Source organism: Hyaena hyaena, unplaced genomic scaffold, assembly GCF_003009895.1.
Source record: "Hyaena hyaena isolate Hyena2069 unplaced genomic scaffold, ASM300989v1 scaffold_244, whole genome shotgun sequence".
NCBI lineage: Eukaryota > Metazoa > Chordata > Mammalia > Carnivora > Hyaenidae > Hyaena > Hyaena hyaena.
Genome location: NW_024080876.1, coordinates 179513 through 197003, shown reverse-complemented (window position 1 = coordinate 197003; position 17491 = coordinate 179513). Strand labels below are relative to the sequence as shown.

The 17491-nt window shown below is 37.0% G+C and overlaps 1 pseudogene; it reads right to left on the bottom strand.

Annotated features, from left to right (window-relative positions):
• Window positions 1-423: 423 nt before the first annotated feature.
• LOC120239979 lies at window positions 424-17231 on the bottom strand (annotated as a pseudogene).
• Window positions 17232-17491: the final 260 nt, after the last annotated feature.

The following is a 17491-nucleotide window of genomic DNA, read 5'->3' as shown; positions in this document are numbered from 1 at the left end:
CAGTTTACAAACAAATATTTTGGTTTACAGAGTTTGCTTTTGTTGTTTTTTTTGTTTACTGTTTTTCTTTTTTTGTTTTGTTTTTTTGCAGGTGTAGTACTTTCTTAGTTTCCAAATGATTGTTTGTCATAATAGGTACAGTTTTATAAACAACAATACTGAAGTTAGAGAAGTTAAATAATTTTTATTAAGTCACTCAGACGAGATCATAGAGTTGGACATCTCATATACAGGTCACTTAATCCCAATTCCAGAGAATTTAACAGATATGTGTTATGAATTGACTTCCACACATCTCCCTCTAAATACATGTGATATATATAATTAGTTTAATAACATATCATTATTAGTATAGAGAAGTAAACTTTTATTTCCTTGTTTCACAAATACAGCTGGCTGGTTGAGTTGGTTGCTTTTTGGTGACTAATCAAAGAAACCAAATCCAAATTATCCTCTGACTCCTTGGACTCTTCCTTTGCTTCCGCCTTGTCTGGCGCTACAGCAACAGGAGGAGCAGAGGTGTGGGGAAGAGGTTATGGGGCAGCATCCAAGATGGCAGCTACCACGAATGCAAATGGGTCTGCCAAGAAGGCCTCTTGACCTTTTCAGCAAGTGGGAAGATGTAATCAGTCTGCACAGACAAAGCCAGGACCTGCCTGTATCCATGATGATGAAATAAGGTAGTGATGCAGTAGTTGGGTAACTGATCTGCAAACAGATGCTGGCGACACTATGGACACCTTCCAGGAAGCAAGAAGGTGGTTTCCTCTGTGTTGCCAAGCACTTCAAGGTTGTAGATGCTGCCACTGTCGGACACCTGCTGGGTGATCAGCCCAAAAGAGAAGGGGGAGATGTTCAGCAGTTCACTGGCTCCCACCTTGTCTCTAGTCTTAAACAGCTGTGCATCACTCAGAATTTCAATAGTGCCTCTGGATATTTTAGTGGTTATACCTAAAGCCTGAAGGAAGGAGGTCTTCTTATGCCTTGGGCCAGTGTTCTGGTCTGGCACAGTAACTTCACATGGAGCTACGGCACTGGCTGCTTGAACCTTATTGGCCAACAGCATGACTCTGATCTCAACTGAGGTCCTTTCTGGTGAACTCAAAGCTCACTTTTCTCTGGATATGAAGCAACAGTTTCTCCAGAGCTGGGTTGTGTTCCAGATGCCCTCAGATGGCCTCATACATCATGACATGTCATACCATTAGGACACCAAATAGAAACTGCTACTGACATCCATTAATTTTATGTAGGTGAATAAATGTTTATATTTTAGTTAACATTTTTTCAAAGATAGAAGAGTTCTTGTATAATTTTTTAACATAAAGTACTACGTGAACATATTACTGTCTCTGATCAAAGAGTTAACTATCTTAGTGAAACCAGATGTTTGAAATCTTCACCAGGGATCTTATAAATGTGTGCAGTAACATATACAGGGTATAAATAGAGAGTAGCAGTGGCATTTCTCTGTGCTTATAGTAAATAAATGATTCATCAACAACCTGACAACCATAACTTAAATCCACAGCTTCTCTGTAGATTTATGTCAGAGGTTCATTCTCTTGCACATGAATATGATTTGGAGGTTCTCCATAGGTTTAGAAGAATAACAATCACTGCCTAAACCCTAACTATGAAATATAAAAGCAGATTATTTGGACTAGTTTAAGAAATTAACTACCTCATAAATCTTAGAAAGAAAATAACTAAAATATATTTTTCAGTGCAGAGTATATATAATTCCCTCTTTCTTTGCCTAGTGATTGGAAACTAGTGCTTGAAGTTCTTAAGGAAGCAAAATATCTATGTTACCCAGTACTTCCATGTGAATAAACCAACAGAGATTAAAAAGAAAAAAAAAAAAGAAAGAAACATTGACACTGGCAAAAAAAAAAAAAAAAGGTAAGCATTTTTAATGAGAGTACTGAAATCAAACACACTGGATTCGCTGGTTCTAAGTAAACTTTATGTGGATGAACCTTAATGAATTTAGATCTAATTAATAGACTTTTATTAACAAAAATAGTTGTTAAAAATGGGTCTGTGAGGGGCGCCTGGGTGGCTTAGTCGGTTAAGCGTCCGACTTTCGCTTAGGTCATGATCTCGCGGTTCGTGGGTTCGAGCCCCGCGTCGGGCTCTGTGCTGACAGCCAGCTCAGAGCCTGGAGCCTGTTTCAGTCNCGTCGGGCTCTGTGCTGACAGCCAGCTCAGAGCCTGGAGCCTGTTTCAGTCTGTGACTCCCTCTCTCTCTGACCCTCCCTTGCTCACACTGTCTCTCTCTCTCTCCTAGAAATAAATAAAAACATTAAAAAAAAATTTTTTTTTAAAAATGGGTCTGTGAAATGTTGTATGTTTTACATTGAATTAATGGTAATGAGGTTCTGAGAGCTTAGTTATCTACCTCACCCAGAGATATAGCCCCTTAAATTATGGCTTCTAAGCAATCTGACAGATACCACTAGTTGTTTTCAGTGTTTCTATAGCACAGTTTGACGGGGGATTGAAAGACGGAAGAAAGATACATAGATCAATGCAACAGAATAGAGCCCAGATATAAACCTATGCATATATACCCAATTAATTTACAACCAAGGAGCCAAGACTATGCAATGCGATAAGAACGGTATGTAGAATAAATGGCATTGGGAAAATTGTACAGCCACATGCAAAAGAATGAAACTGAACTACTACTACCTTATACCATACACAAAAATTAACTCAAAATTGATTAAAGACTTGAAAATAACACCTGAAATCTTAAAACTCTTAGAAGAAAGCATAGGTGGTAAACTCCACAACATAGGTCTTAGTGATGATTTTTTAAAAGTCTAATGCCAGAAGCAAAAGCAACAAAATCAAAAATAAACAAATGGGACTACATCAAACTAAAAAGCTTTTCACAGCAAAGGAAACCATCAGCAAAATAAAAAGACCACCCATCAAATGGGAGAAAATATTTGCAAATCCAGTATCTGGTGAAGGATAATATCCAAAATATACAAAGAATTCCTACAACTAAGTAGCAAAAACGCAAACAATACGATTACCAAATGGGCATATTTGAAGAGATATTTTTCCAAAAAGACATACAGATGGCAAACAGACTCACCAAAGATATTGAACAACATTAATTATCAGGGTAATTCAAACCAAGCCATGATGAGATATCATGTCACACCTGTTAGAATGGCTATTATTGAAAAGACAAGACAACAAGTGTTGGCGAGGAGAGAAAAGTATACCCTTGTGCACTGTTAGCGGGAATGTAATCCAGTGTTGTCACTGTGGAAAACAGTATGAAGCGTTCCTCAGAAATTGAAAATAGAAGCACCATATGATATAGAAATTCTACTTCTGACTATTTATCTGAAGAAAACAAAAACACTAACTCTAAAAGATATTGTGCAGCCTTGTGTTTACAGCGGCATTATTTACAGGAGGCAAGATATGGTAGCAACAAGTATCCATGCACTGGTGAATGGATAAAGAAAATGTAATCTCTCTCTCTCTCTCTCTACCTACCTACCTACCTACCTATCTATATTTACCTATATATAGATAGGTGTCTGTAAATACCACATGATTTCTCTTATATGTAGAATCTAAAATAAAATCCAATCTCATAGATACAAAGAACAGATTGGTGCCCAGAGGCAGAGGGACAGAAGGATGGAAGAATGGCTTAACTGTTTTCTTTGATTTTAGTTTAAATAAACTGAATGGTTTCTATTTTTTAAAAAGTGAAGAAATATTATGGGACCAATACTGGGAATGAAGGCTGGAAAGAAACAACAGTTGTTTTAATTTGAAAAATAAACAAACACAAAGCCCTGGGGCAACTTGCAAGGATGTCGATAGGAGGCCACAGGAGTCACCTTGAAGAGGCTCCGCTGGTCAAACCAGGGATGATCTGAACATCAGAAATAATAATACTTATAGGTGATTGAAATACAGGAAATAAAAATAGTAATAAAGTAAATAAATAGGCAGATCATTAAGCTAAAGTAAGATGAAGGAAAACTCATTAATTGAGCACATTTCAAATTTGTAGCCTATATAAACTTCTAACACATGGAATTTGAACAGATAAACTTACACCTATGTGTGTATGAGATAAGGGCATAAAATAATCAATTCACCCTTCATCATTAATTTGAATAAATGGGAAAAGCCCTGTATATTTGTTTTTACTTTTAAAATTCAACATACCCTGACAGTTTACTATCTAGCTTTTTGAGAGGTTTCAAAAAATAATAGGAGCCACAGGCTTGGTATAAAGCCTGACTCTGCTTGTGGAACCTGTCTTGGAGTAGCAACATGTATTGATTTTGACATGCCAATAAAGTTACATGGAAAGAAATTGGGTGAAAATTGCATTTACTGTGCAACAGTAAAAACCTATGCAACAAAATTAGGTGAAGAGTAGTTCACCTAATTCTTAACATAGAAGTCCTCTCTAAATGCTATTACCACCCAAGATACAAGATTACTCATGTAATCACAGTAGAAAAAAAAATCAATCACACTTTCCGATTTCATATGGTCAAACACATCTACTCACTGGAAGTTTCATTAACAGAGAGAACAGTGAAGAGGAGGCACACTAAAGAATGAACTTTCATCTATTATTCACTACGGCTCAAGTTAATTTTCTGTTTCAAATGTTTCTCTCCACATCTTCACACCACATCAACAAATAAAAGCATAGTCCTATTACGTTCCTATTGTAGTTCAGTGCTACTTGATAGTAGAGTTTCAGGAATATTAAATGAGTACTTTAAGAATTCCTGACATCTGGTTTAAGAAAATGGAGGTGTTCTTTACTGTAAAGTGTTTGCCTATGTGGATTTTTCCCCACACTAAGTACTGTAAACCTGAGTTCTACCTTGTGATATTTAAGACTATGGGGCACCTGGGTGGCTCAGTTGGTTAAGCAGCCGACTATGGCTCAGGTCATAATCTCTCGGTTCAAGGGTTTGAGCCCCATGTCAGGCTCTGTGCTGACAGCTCAGAGCCTGGATCCTGCTTCGGATTCTGTGGCTCCCTCTCTCTCTGCCCCTCCCTTACCCATGCTCTCTTTCTCTCAAACATAAATATTTAAAAAAATGTTTAAGGACTTCTAGAAAAGACCAAGTAAAAGAGGCTAAGGATATGCATATTCACCTTGAATAATATAAAGTCCACTTCATGAACATTTTAGTATATATATTCCTATATGTGTATACATATTTATATAATTAAATAATTATAGATACAAAAATATTTAAAATAGGGGAATCTGGGTGGCTTAGTCAATTAAAAATTGACTCTTGTTTGGGGCTCAGGAGGTTATCTCATGTTTCTGGGTTCATGTCCCACATGATGCTCTGCACTGGCAGTGTGGAGACTACTTCGGATTCTCTTTCCCCTCTCTCTTTGCCCCTCCCCTGCTTGCTCTCTCACACACACACACACACACACTCACACACACACACTCACACACACACACACACAAACACATACATACACACACACACTCTCACTCTCTCCTCTCTCTCAAAACAAATGAATAAACTTTAAAAAAACATTTTAAAGCTATAAGATTTAAAAAAATATAAAACTGTTTTTGAAATTATTTTTTCCTCAATTGAGACGAATGTGTGTTAAAGGTTGATAAGTAGGTTTTTAAAAGATGTGACTGTTAAATATGGTTTAAACATCAACATGGTTTTGGATTTTTCACTAAATATATACCTGATGATGTTTTCTTGTTTCCTCTTTAATACTCAAAAGAAGAATTTGTTCCACATAAGCAAATATGTTTGTTTTACTTATGTCTTCTGTATTTAAAGGAGGGTGTGGCTTTATTTTATGGTTGGAGAGCTTCCAGCACAGAAACTGAATTTAGAAAGTAACACTATTTTCTAAGCAAATGATTATAGAATATAACCAGAAATTCTAAATTGTTTAATGTCAAGCTGATGAGTTAGGCTGAAAGACACCACCCCTCCAAAATTGATGCATATTTTTATCAAATATGTGTTCGCCACCACCCTTCCTGAAAGTGGGCAGTTTTCCTGGTTCTCAGTACTAATTACAATTTGACATCTCACAGGTACTTATAATAACAACGTTAATAGAACCAATGTAATAAAACTACTACCACATATTAATTAAAGGTGGAAATTGAGTATTTTTTTATGTGGCAAGAAGAAAATTTAACTATAGGTAGAGCTATGAAGCCCAGCCTGGTCACCAGAGCCTCCACCCCTGTTAGACCCCTGTCAGGAATCTCTCCCTCCTTCACCCACCACAGTACTATTTTTGTCATGGCACTTTTTGTCATGGCACTTAGACTTTCTATTGGAAATCATTGTCTTCTACATGTTTTATCTCTTCTTTTAACCTGGAACCCTTTTGTGGATACAATTCATGTCTACCTCATCAGCTTTATCTGCCACAACTACTACGGTATGATTCCTTGGCTAATGTGCCCTTAGCAATTTGTTGAGTAGATGAAGACATTAATTACAGAGGCAAAATGTACAAGCCTTGGGGCGCCTGGGTGCCTTAGTCGGTTAAGCGTCCGACTTTCGCTTAGGTCATGATCTCGCGGTTCGTGGGTTCGAGCCCCACGTCGGGCTCTGTGCTGACTGCCAGCTCAGAGCCTGGAGCCTGTTTCAGAGTCTGTGACTCCCTCTCTCTCTGACCCTCCCCTGCTCACGCTGTCTCTCTCTCTCCTAGAAATAAATAAAAATATTAAAAAAAAAAAAAGTACAAGCCTTATAACAAAGAGCGCTATATTTTTTATAAAGTTTCTTCAAGGTTTATTTATTTAGAGAGACGGCAAGTGAGGGAGGGGCAGAGAGAGAGAGAGAGTATCCCAAGCAGACTGCACACTGTCAGTGTAGAGCCCAATGCAGGGCTTGAACTCATGAACCATGAGATCATGACCTGAGCCAAAGCCAAGAGACAGACGCTTAACCAACTGAGCCAGTCAGGCACCTCAACACGAGCATTTTTTTGTCCATTCTGGCAATAGCATAGAACTACGGTTCTCAAAGTAAGGTCCCAGAGCCAGCAGCTTCAGTATCACATAGAAGTTTATTATAAATGCCAATTCTGATCCTGATACACTGAGTCAGAAACTCTTGAGGTGGAGCTCAGCAATCTATGTTTTTGTAAGTCTTCCTAGTATTTTGATGTAGGCTACGGCTTGAGAACCACTGGCCTGCAGAGTCATGACAGGCTCATATTCTTTCATTTGTTTTTCTTTGTAGCTCCCATAGACTACTAGTGATCTTATTTCCTAGAATGAAGGTGGGTATTGTATAGGAAAAAAAAAATGTTGCCATAACCAGATTTAAGTGATCAACCTTGGCTTATAAGAGGAGACACTTCTCTCTACTACCATGATTTATCACATCATCTATTGCCCCTGACATCTAGAGGTACCAATAGTACTGCAAATGATATAACCAACAGTTCTCACCTTATTCCTCTTAACATTGTTTTCTAAACGAATGAAATGTGCTTATTATGGTCTCCCATCTTTTGTCTTAGAAGCTGTTCATCCTGGGCCAGGATCCAAGAATGAGACCCCTCTGTCCCTCCGGCTCGAGTGTCACTGGGCTAAATGAGTAATGGTTCACATTCTAATTTAAAAAAACCATTCTATCAGAAGAAAAGTTAGACTCAAGGAACAGATGGCCAAAAACTGGAATTAGGCTTCAGAATCTCTCCAATAGCCTTTCTCAAACCACCTTAATGCATCTTCTTTTTTTTTTATTAAATATAATTTTTTCCCTAATCCTAAAATAACTAACACGGGGTTGTCTGGAAGCACAAAGAGATGCAACTTAGATTTTAATGGTCACCAAATATAAGAAAAAGGTAACCTTTACAACAATGCAGGAAAATGGAAATTAAACTAAGGGCCCTCTAGTTGTCTTGGGGATTTTGGAATTGATATGGTTCTGGTTGCAAATACCTAAAGCTACAGAAGTATACATACACACATACACAAAGAGTCAATATTACTATGTGAAGATTAAAAATAGAGGTGCCAGGGTAGCTCAGTTGGTTAAGCATCCAACTCTTGATTTCTGCTCAGGTCATGATCCCAGTGTCACGGGATTAAGCTCTGTGTCAGGCTCTGCACTAAGAATGGAGCTTGCTTGGGATTCTCTCTCTGACTCCCCACCCCCGCCCAAGTGCACTGTCTCTCTCAAAGAAAATAAAAAGAAAATTGAAAGAAAAAATCAAAATATCCCAACAAATCTCAAAAAGAACCCAATCACCCCAAACAATTGAAAACAAAAACAAAAATAAGGACCCTCTAAACAATTTTAAACCATATAAATGACTGCAGATTTGACTAATTTTAAATTAATGCTCTCTGAGTAAATTTTAAGGGTTATGTTATTCAAGCTTAGTCAAGTTTTTTTTTTAATGCAGAAATAATAAAATTACACTGATGAAGGTGTTGTGGCTTAGTTTAAAAAAAAAACAGCAAAACAGACTGGACTCATAGGAAACTAAAACTGTTGGTCCTATAGTTTTTTTCTTTGTCATTATTGTCTCAAATATAAGCAAACCAAGATAGATTATTAGCTATATGAGGGCAAAGATATAGGTTATTCTATTTTATACATGCAGCAAAGTATCTGAAACATAATATCAAGAACTAGAAGGGTCTGGGGTTTTACTCTATTCACAAGCTAACAAAGTAGGCTGCCTCAGTTTCACAGATGCTGCAGAAAACACAGAACTCCTGAGTCAGAGGTGAAGGCAGTGAATTACTCGTAGCAATGGCACTAGCCCAAGTATGATCATTTTCATGCACCCATTTCCCACACCACAATGATCACATATTGACACAAGAGAGGCGACACCTGTGTGTGCAATGGGTTGCATTACAGGAGAGGAATCTCAGTCTTAATTCCAATGTTTATAATGGGCCTTTGCCGCAGAGCAACATATTATCTTTCTTATACTGGACAGCCAACAAATCCTTCTTTCCTGGAAGAGACAATATTTCTATTTTCAAAGGCTGTTTGCCTTAGAAATATTCGTGAAAAGATCATCCAGAACAAAAGCTGTCAGTGCCTCTGTTCACAAGATGTGCACAAACACAAAAGACCCATGGAAAATTGTCTCCCAACACATAATAGGTGCTCATTTCCAGTTTCTGATTAATTGATGCAGTGAAAATTTGTCCATTATAATTTCAGAATATATCTGACGTTAATTATTGGCATTCTTAAATGACCAATATGAATATAATAGTTTTCATATTTCCTACTAAAATAAGTCATTAAATGCTTCATATGTCTTTGCTCTAGACTAAAAATTATAGCTTACTAGCAGAAATATCCCTATCCTGTAATGAGTTTATAATTCAAGATAAGACATATTAATAAAAAACAAATATATTAGAAACTGAAATACATGAGTCAACATGAAGAACATTATTTTCAAGATATTGCATTCCATAAATGCAAAGAAAATTGAATTACATAATTAGGAGGAGGATTAGTAAAAGTAACCATAGAAATATGATCATCTAGGACAAGGAGAAAGGAAACAGCCAGTTATTCTGATGAGAGCTCACAAAAAGAAAAAAATGGTAGAGAAAATACTTTCAGATAGCTTTAAGAGAAAGAGATATCTTTATGGAGAACAGGAAATGCATATTAAATACGGATTAATATTTTTATAAAAGGTGTAAAAAGTATGTTATATTAGAGTTTAAACCTTAGGACAAAAATCACTGCCACAAACAATTATATTAAGTAAATGAATACTCCTCAAGGAAAAGTAAGCCTTCATAAGTTATTAAATATAAATACATATATGTGAAATAAAGGAAATTTGCTTAAAGGCATATCCAAATGAATTTTCCTAAAACACTTATTTGGCTACTGTACTCATAATCCTAATGACATCCATAGAAATAAAGCCCTACCAATGAATGCCTATAAAAGCTGAGAAAGACCTTCAGCTGACAGCATGGAAACAGAGACCTCAACCCTATAAGCACAAGAAAATGAAAATTCCACCTTGAATGATCTGGGAGCAGACTTTCCTCCAGAACCTCCAGATATGAGCCCAGGCAAACCAATACCTTGCTTTGAGTCTTGTGTTATCAGGAGCTGAGTCCACATGGACTTCTGACCTACTGAACTGTAAGACAGTAAGTGAACAGTTTTAAGCCACTATCTTTGGTGTAATTTGTTATAGCAGCAAGAGAAAACCAATACAGTGACATACCCCTACTTTAATTTTGCAAGTTTTACTACTGTGTTCACCCTCCATTTGACCACATATTCTAATTCTAACCTGTTCTCACTTTTTTGCTTTCTGAACATCCATATACTTCCAGAACCACATTTATGGGCCATTTCTGCTGAATAGTCATATCGATCCACCATGACTTAGCCTACATCCTAAGAAAAACGATTTCATCCTTGACCATCTAGGCCTAAATAAATTTCTAATTTGAGAAATTCCAATGTTCATATTATACAAATCTACTTGTGGGCAAATAATTACTGCCTTTTATTTATAATTATATGTTCTCATTTATCTAATTTCCCAATTTACAGTTAAAGCTCATAAAGGAGAATGACATCAATTTATCTTTCTATGAGTCCATCTTCTTTCTTAAGGTATCCAAAATTCTCTAAAAAGGTTATGACAGGTAATATATTTGGTTCTATGTACTGAAAAAAGCCAAAGCCAAAACCACACTAGATATGAAATATAACATCATGTTAATAAAAGGTAAATTGTAAAAAAAAAAAAAAAAATGGTCCCTGGTCTTCTGTAAGATGTCAAATTCCCAAATTACCTGAGAAGCATATTCATTCTCAGTTCTGATTTTAAAAAAGAAATTTTTAAAAAATCAGCTTAAACATATCTACACTTTTATTTCTGATTTACACTTTAAATCCACTAGGCACATCCATCAAACTCAATACTTAATCTCATAAATGTTGATGCTGAATACTGTAAATTATTCTAAAGTAACCCGTGAAGCACATCATTACCCAGTACCAAATTAAAATTCAAGAATATAAAAGTTTATTCAATGTAAGAAAAAAAAAAACTAATGAATCCAAATAAGTGATGACTGATAACTTTAGAGAAAATTTAAACAGTAAAAACTAAACAATCTTTACTTTGCCTGCCAGCTCCTTTTTTTGAGCACTTCTTAAAAACTGAAAGACTTAAAAGGAAGCCAAAGGTAAATGGCCATCCTTTAGCTGCATATCTTCATTCACTATGCCTTGGACAGATTGTTTGTCCTTTGTGTGTGTTCACCTTTATATATATATATATATTTTTTTTTTTTTGAGAGAGAGAGAGAGACAGAAAGAATGAGAGCATGTGAGCATACAAGCAAGGGAGGGGCAGAGGGAGAAAATCTTATGTAGACTCCATGCCCATCGTGAAGCCAAACTCAGGGCTCTATCTCTCTCAGGACTGTGAGATCATGACCTCAGTGGAAATCAAGAGTCAGACACTTAATTGACTAAGCCATGGCACCTAAATGTTCTGTTGTTGTTGTTGTTTGAGAGAGAAAGTGTGAGTGTGTGTATGTGTGTGTGCGTGCATTCAGGCAGAGAAAGGGCAGAGAGAGAAGAGAAAGAATCTCAAGCAGTCTGTGGACTGCTTGCACTGTGGCCACAGAGCCCAACTGTGGGCTGGATCCCACAAACTGCGAGATCATGATCTGAGCCAAAATCAAGAGTGGGATTCTTAACTGACTGAGCCATCCAGGCACCCCACATGTGTTCATTTTTTAATGTTCTTTCAGAAAACAATATAGTTTACAACTAACTTGCACTTCAAAAAATTCTCTATGACTCTAGTTCTCTCTTGTATATGCATTAGCATTGCTCTATGGTCCATCAAAATTCCATTTCCTTTTTTATTTCAATTTTGCTCATTTCATTCTTACCCATTCTTAACATTACAATTATTTTCCTTGTAGGTTTTGCCTTTGCCTTTTAAAATTTGCATATCTCGCTTTACCTAGCTTAGCATCTTGGCCTTATTATGCTGGAAAATCCTTTTAAAAACTTTCAATTCTCTGGAATTTTGTCTCAGTTACTTTTCCCACTAGAATGTTCCAATCAATACAAATGAGCTACCGAAAATTCCTATCTAAAATTTACTGCCAAGGTAAAATTTTCATCTTCACTTCCTTAAATAGGTTACATCTTATCTCTTAGCTGCTTGTATAAAAGATTTTATATACCTTTACTTATGTAATCTACCCCTACCTATGGAGAAAAAACATCAAAAAATCAATTCTATGAAATTCTCTTAGAAGTTTCTAATCTACAGAATAAATATGCTATTAAAAACCAATATTTATTGAAAATTAACAGATGGCAAAAAACTAATGTATTAAATAGTAGTTAATAGTTCATAAAACACTTTTGGGTTTATTCCAGCAATCTTGGGGAATATGTATAGCTCATTTTTCACAAATTATGATACTGGGGATCAGAGAGGTTAATTAACTGGATTAGATTTACTCAGCTCTTAAAGATTGTATCTGTTTTACCTTTAAAATACATCAAACATCCACATTTCCACACTGCTATGCTCTCAGGTAAGCCACCAGGAGCTCTCAACTCAATTACTGAAATTGGCCTCTTACTTCCTGCTATTCAAAAAATGGTCCACAGACCAGCAGGCAACACACATCACCTGGGACACTGCTGGACATGTAGGGTCACAGGCCCACTACAAACTACTGAATTAGAGTCTGCATTTTAATGGTATCCCATGTGATCACAGTCACAGTAAACATTTATACGTCTCATTCTAACTTACACCACTACTTTCTCCCTTGTCTTCTATTTCCACAGAGCAACCAGAGTAATTCTTCTAAAATGGGAGATTCTATCACTGGATTGCTGAACACTGGAGACCAATTTGGTACCAGGTCTCAAAAAGTTTTAATATGCTCACTCCCTTTAGCCTTCTAATTCTACTCCTCAGATTTTATCTTACACATAGTGATGTTCATCCCAGAGGTATATATAAAAATGTGTACAAAATTAAATGTCTGTTGGTTAAGTTATAATACAGCTACATGACATAATAATGTATAGCCACAGATAACCATGTCTTTTACAGAACATTTAGCCAACCTAAGAAATGTACCTGACATACTTTTAAGAAGGAAAAGTAGCTTAGAACACAAATATACAAATAAATATACGATATTCTCTATATGTGGTATGTGCATTGACATGTTCCTATAACAAATAAACCAGAACGCTAATGGTGTTTTTCCCGGTAAAGAAAAAATTACGTTCTTATTCACACTTTTCTATATTTCCTAAGAGGTAGCATTTTGCATGTTAACAATATGCCAGATGTTTTACTAAATTTTATAAGGCACGTATTACTATTTCCTCCCTTACTAGAAAAGGTACCCATGACTGATGAAGGGTAGGTACCTTTCCCTAGAACATGTAGCTCATAAGTAGCAGAGTCACCATTTGTCTTAGATCTGATTCCATAGTCCAGACACTTAATCGCCACTTTATTCCTAGTGTTCAGGGGAAAACATTAAAAGACAGTATATTAGGACCACAAAAGTCTAGAAATAATACATAATTTATGGAGAATGAGCCTGCTTCCTTCAAAACAAGGAATAATTTTTAATACTTTATTTTCTAGAACACTTCTGCTTTTACCCACATAGCCCTCTCAAAATGCAAAAGAATTTTTATTTGCATCCAAGTAAATACTGCAACAATGGTATTGCAGATATTGACAACATCAAGGTGTAGTCTATACACACACACACACACACACACACACACAGACTCTGACCTCCAGACAATAAATAACAGAAGTCAAATGATAATGCTTGATCTATTTTACTAAACAAAACAAAACAAAAACAAAAAACTACTCATGCTAATCTTATAATAAGACAATTCCTCTGAGGTATGTTTCTATACATCTCGTGACAGCTTTTTTTATTTTGTATGTTCTCTTCAAGGATGTTTACACAGCAGAGAGCCTTCGAAGTTAGAGACTGTGTCTCTTTCAAATCAGGATACTAAAGATAATGCCTTCCTCCTAGGCAAATATTGGATAGGTCTGGCAGTAGTCCCTTGTATGAGGAAAAGTTTCTCAAGCTTGGGGTTCCTTGACTGTGACACACGCCTACTACGTGCACAGCACTCAACCGAGTGGTTCCTCATCACTCCATGACACTTATAGAGAAGGGTAATTGATACAACGGAAGCTCTTTCTGCCTGTTGCGCTAGGCATGAGATTTTGTCTCTGACCCAAAAGCCTGTGTCTTCTGTCAGCATCTGTGAAGCTGGCAGACTAACTTGTTATCTTTCAAGCAAGGTAAAGTCTCAGATCCATGCCAGCTCCTGACACCAGAAAGGGAAATCATAAGATTACCCCATGAGAGGGGATAAAAACTAACTAGGAGAATCAGAATAGAGGTATTTAAAATTGTCCCAGAGTAGAAACATGGAAGGGCTCCACTCACTGTAGAACTTTCCTTCCGAAGCATGTTTTTTACATCCAGATGGCCTCTTTTCTTCCAGCGACTGCCTCACAGAGCCTTTTCATCTTTTCTACTTTTAGAATTCTTCAAAAAGAGAACATAATTAAGTCTGATTTGACTGGATGAAGATTATTAAATTCTTTAAAATATTTACTAAATCATTGATGGAAAAAGTATATTGATTTAAAGAAAATTCTGTGATTTATAATACACAGGGTATAGTAAAAGAATCTTTTTAAATTCTGTCTCAAGGAAGTATATTTTAATACATAAGAAAAACAAGAGGTCTTTGATGTTTCTTTCAGAGTTATCAATGACAACGTCTCATGGTTTTAGATTTGACTATATGAAATTGTTGACATCTCAACATTTTTTTGCCTGTAATATTACTTCTTATGTAACGTCACTCCCATACATGTGATTTGAGAAACGAAAGTGAAAGCCTAATGATATTTCTCATTTCATGATGCCATTGTCTGAATACAGTAAAAGCCCTTGCACAGTTAATGACATTGGCACACATGATGGTAACAAGGATGCTTGGCAGGGCAACATTTGATGTGATATAGAAAAGATTCAAGCATAATCTATCTCCTGGTTTTCTGGTGTTTCCAATTTTTTTTTTTTTTTTTTTGGATCATCAATACTTGGATCGTAGCTTTTTAGATCCAGGTCCCTTTTCCTCTAAAAGAGATGGTTTACAGGGCACCTGGGTGGCAATCGGCTAAGCATCTGATTCTTGACTTTGGCCCAAATCATGGTCTCATAGTTCATGGGATTTAAGCTCTGCATCATGCTCCATGTGGACAGTGCAGAGCTTGCTTGGGATTCTTTCTCTCTCCCTCTCCTTCTGCTGCTTCCCACAATCATGCTCATTCCCTCTCCCCCTCCTCCCCCCCTCAACAAATAAACTTGAAATAATTTAAAAAATATATAAAAGTGATAGTTTTCCTAACTGGGCCTACTTATCAGGAGGCATTTAAAGTAGTATTTCACTGTGTTTTCCACCTGTTTATTCCACTAACCTCCTGAAACAGCCCGTTTTCAGCCCACAAAGAAACAAGTCAATTATCTGCCCATTAGTCTTTCTTTTCGTATTTATCCTTTTATTAGTTTTCCTTTTTGGCTTCACTCTCAAGGATTAAAATGATGTTTAGGGGCACCTGGGTTGCTCAGTTGGTTAAGTGTCTGACTTTGGCTCAAGTCACGATCTCACAGTTCGTGGGTTTGATCCTCACATCAGGCTTTGCGCTTATAGCACAGAGCCTGCTTCAGATTCGGTCCCCTTATCTCTCTGTCCCTCCCCTGCTGATGCTCTATCTCTCTCAAAAATAAACAAACATTTGAAAAAATCTAAAATTATCTTTAATGATATCCCATTCAATCTCCTTTACTAATATAGGAATCATCTCTTCAACATCTTAAACACACCAACATTCAGGCTCTATTGTAAAAAGTGCAGCAATAAACAACTCACTATGTCATGAAGAAGGCTATCTTGATTTGAAAAGTCTCTAATTGTTAAAAAATTATTCTTTATAGCATCATGTAATATGAATGTTGCAACTTACTTTGGGTATTCTAATTCAATCCTCTATTCAATCTGTTGGGGGTTATGCAAATGAGAAGAATATAAAGGAATAAATAAATGAGCAAATGAAATGGCACAGTAAGCTTGTGCAAACCACAGTTAAGGTAATAACCCTGGATAATGTGATAAAATATTAGGGATGGGAAAGCCCCTTGGATTGGGTGATCAAAAATATCTACACTGAGCCCTTATCTCCCAGAACATAGGAATTAAGTGCTAAATAAATAATTTTTTAATGTTTTATTTCCTTTTGAGAGAGAGACAGAGAGAGGGGAAGGAACAGAGAGAGAGGGCAGTAGAGAATCTAAAGCAGGCTCCATGCTGACAGCAGTGTACCCGATGTGGGGCTTAAACTCATGAACTGTGAGATCATGACCTGTGCTGAAATCAGACGCTCAACTGACTGAGCCACCCAGGAGCCCCTAAATAAATATTTATTAAATGGATAAATAAGTAAAGAGGTTGGTAGTAATAGATACATGTAAATTAAAGTTGAACTTTTATTCACTGTAAACATTCTTCTTTCGGGTTTAATGCATGCTAAGTAGCATGGATTAGGGAAAAGAATACAGTCCCAGAGTAATGATCCCGTGGGGACCACTGCTTTGAAACTTGATTAGATTTATAGTTAACGCTATAGAAAAATGCACACATACATATGCAGGCAACACTCTCCGTCTTCACAATGTTTCCAACTGCCTATAAATACCAGCAACAGAAAAAACAAGTCCTACGGTAGCCTGCAGAAGCCCTCCCTGAGGTTTAGACAAGTACTGCAGTACTTGTCCTTGGGGGTTGGGCCATACCCTCCTGCCCCTTGCACCCTCTGCAGTGCAACGGGGCTCTGACCTGTGTGCTTTCTCTCCTACAAACTGTACCTCCATTTCTTTATTGAAAGGCTTCCATCAGACTGTCCACGTGAACTTGGGCTGCACGCTGCTGGAAGACTAGCAACTGGGAACTTCCTGGGGTATCCCTTAACGAAAGACTGGGAAGCGTGGAGCTTTAAATAATCCAGCTCTCCTGCTGTTGAAGGATAACCCAGAGGTGTGACCCCCACTGGCTGAAGAGCTCTCCAGAGCATGTGAGACAAAGTTCCCATGAGAGCTTTCAGAATCCCATTTGGGTTCCTTCACTTCCTACCACATCCCGCCTTCCGTTCTCCTACCGTGCTTTTCTGGAAAGACTTCCTAATGAATCCTAATGAATTGCTTTCACGGGAATATTCTGGTCCTGGTTTGTCTCTGGGAAATCCAAACTAAAAGTGTTGGGAGTGTTATCCGTTTCCAACCCGTTCACTTAGAATAACAGATTGGGCAAGTCTCACAACCAGGGCTGGCTTTATGCGACTGTTACCTGTAC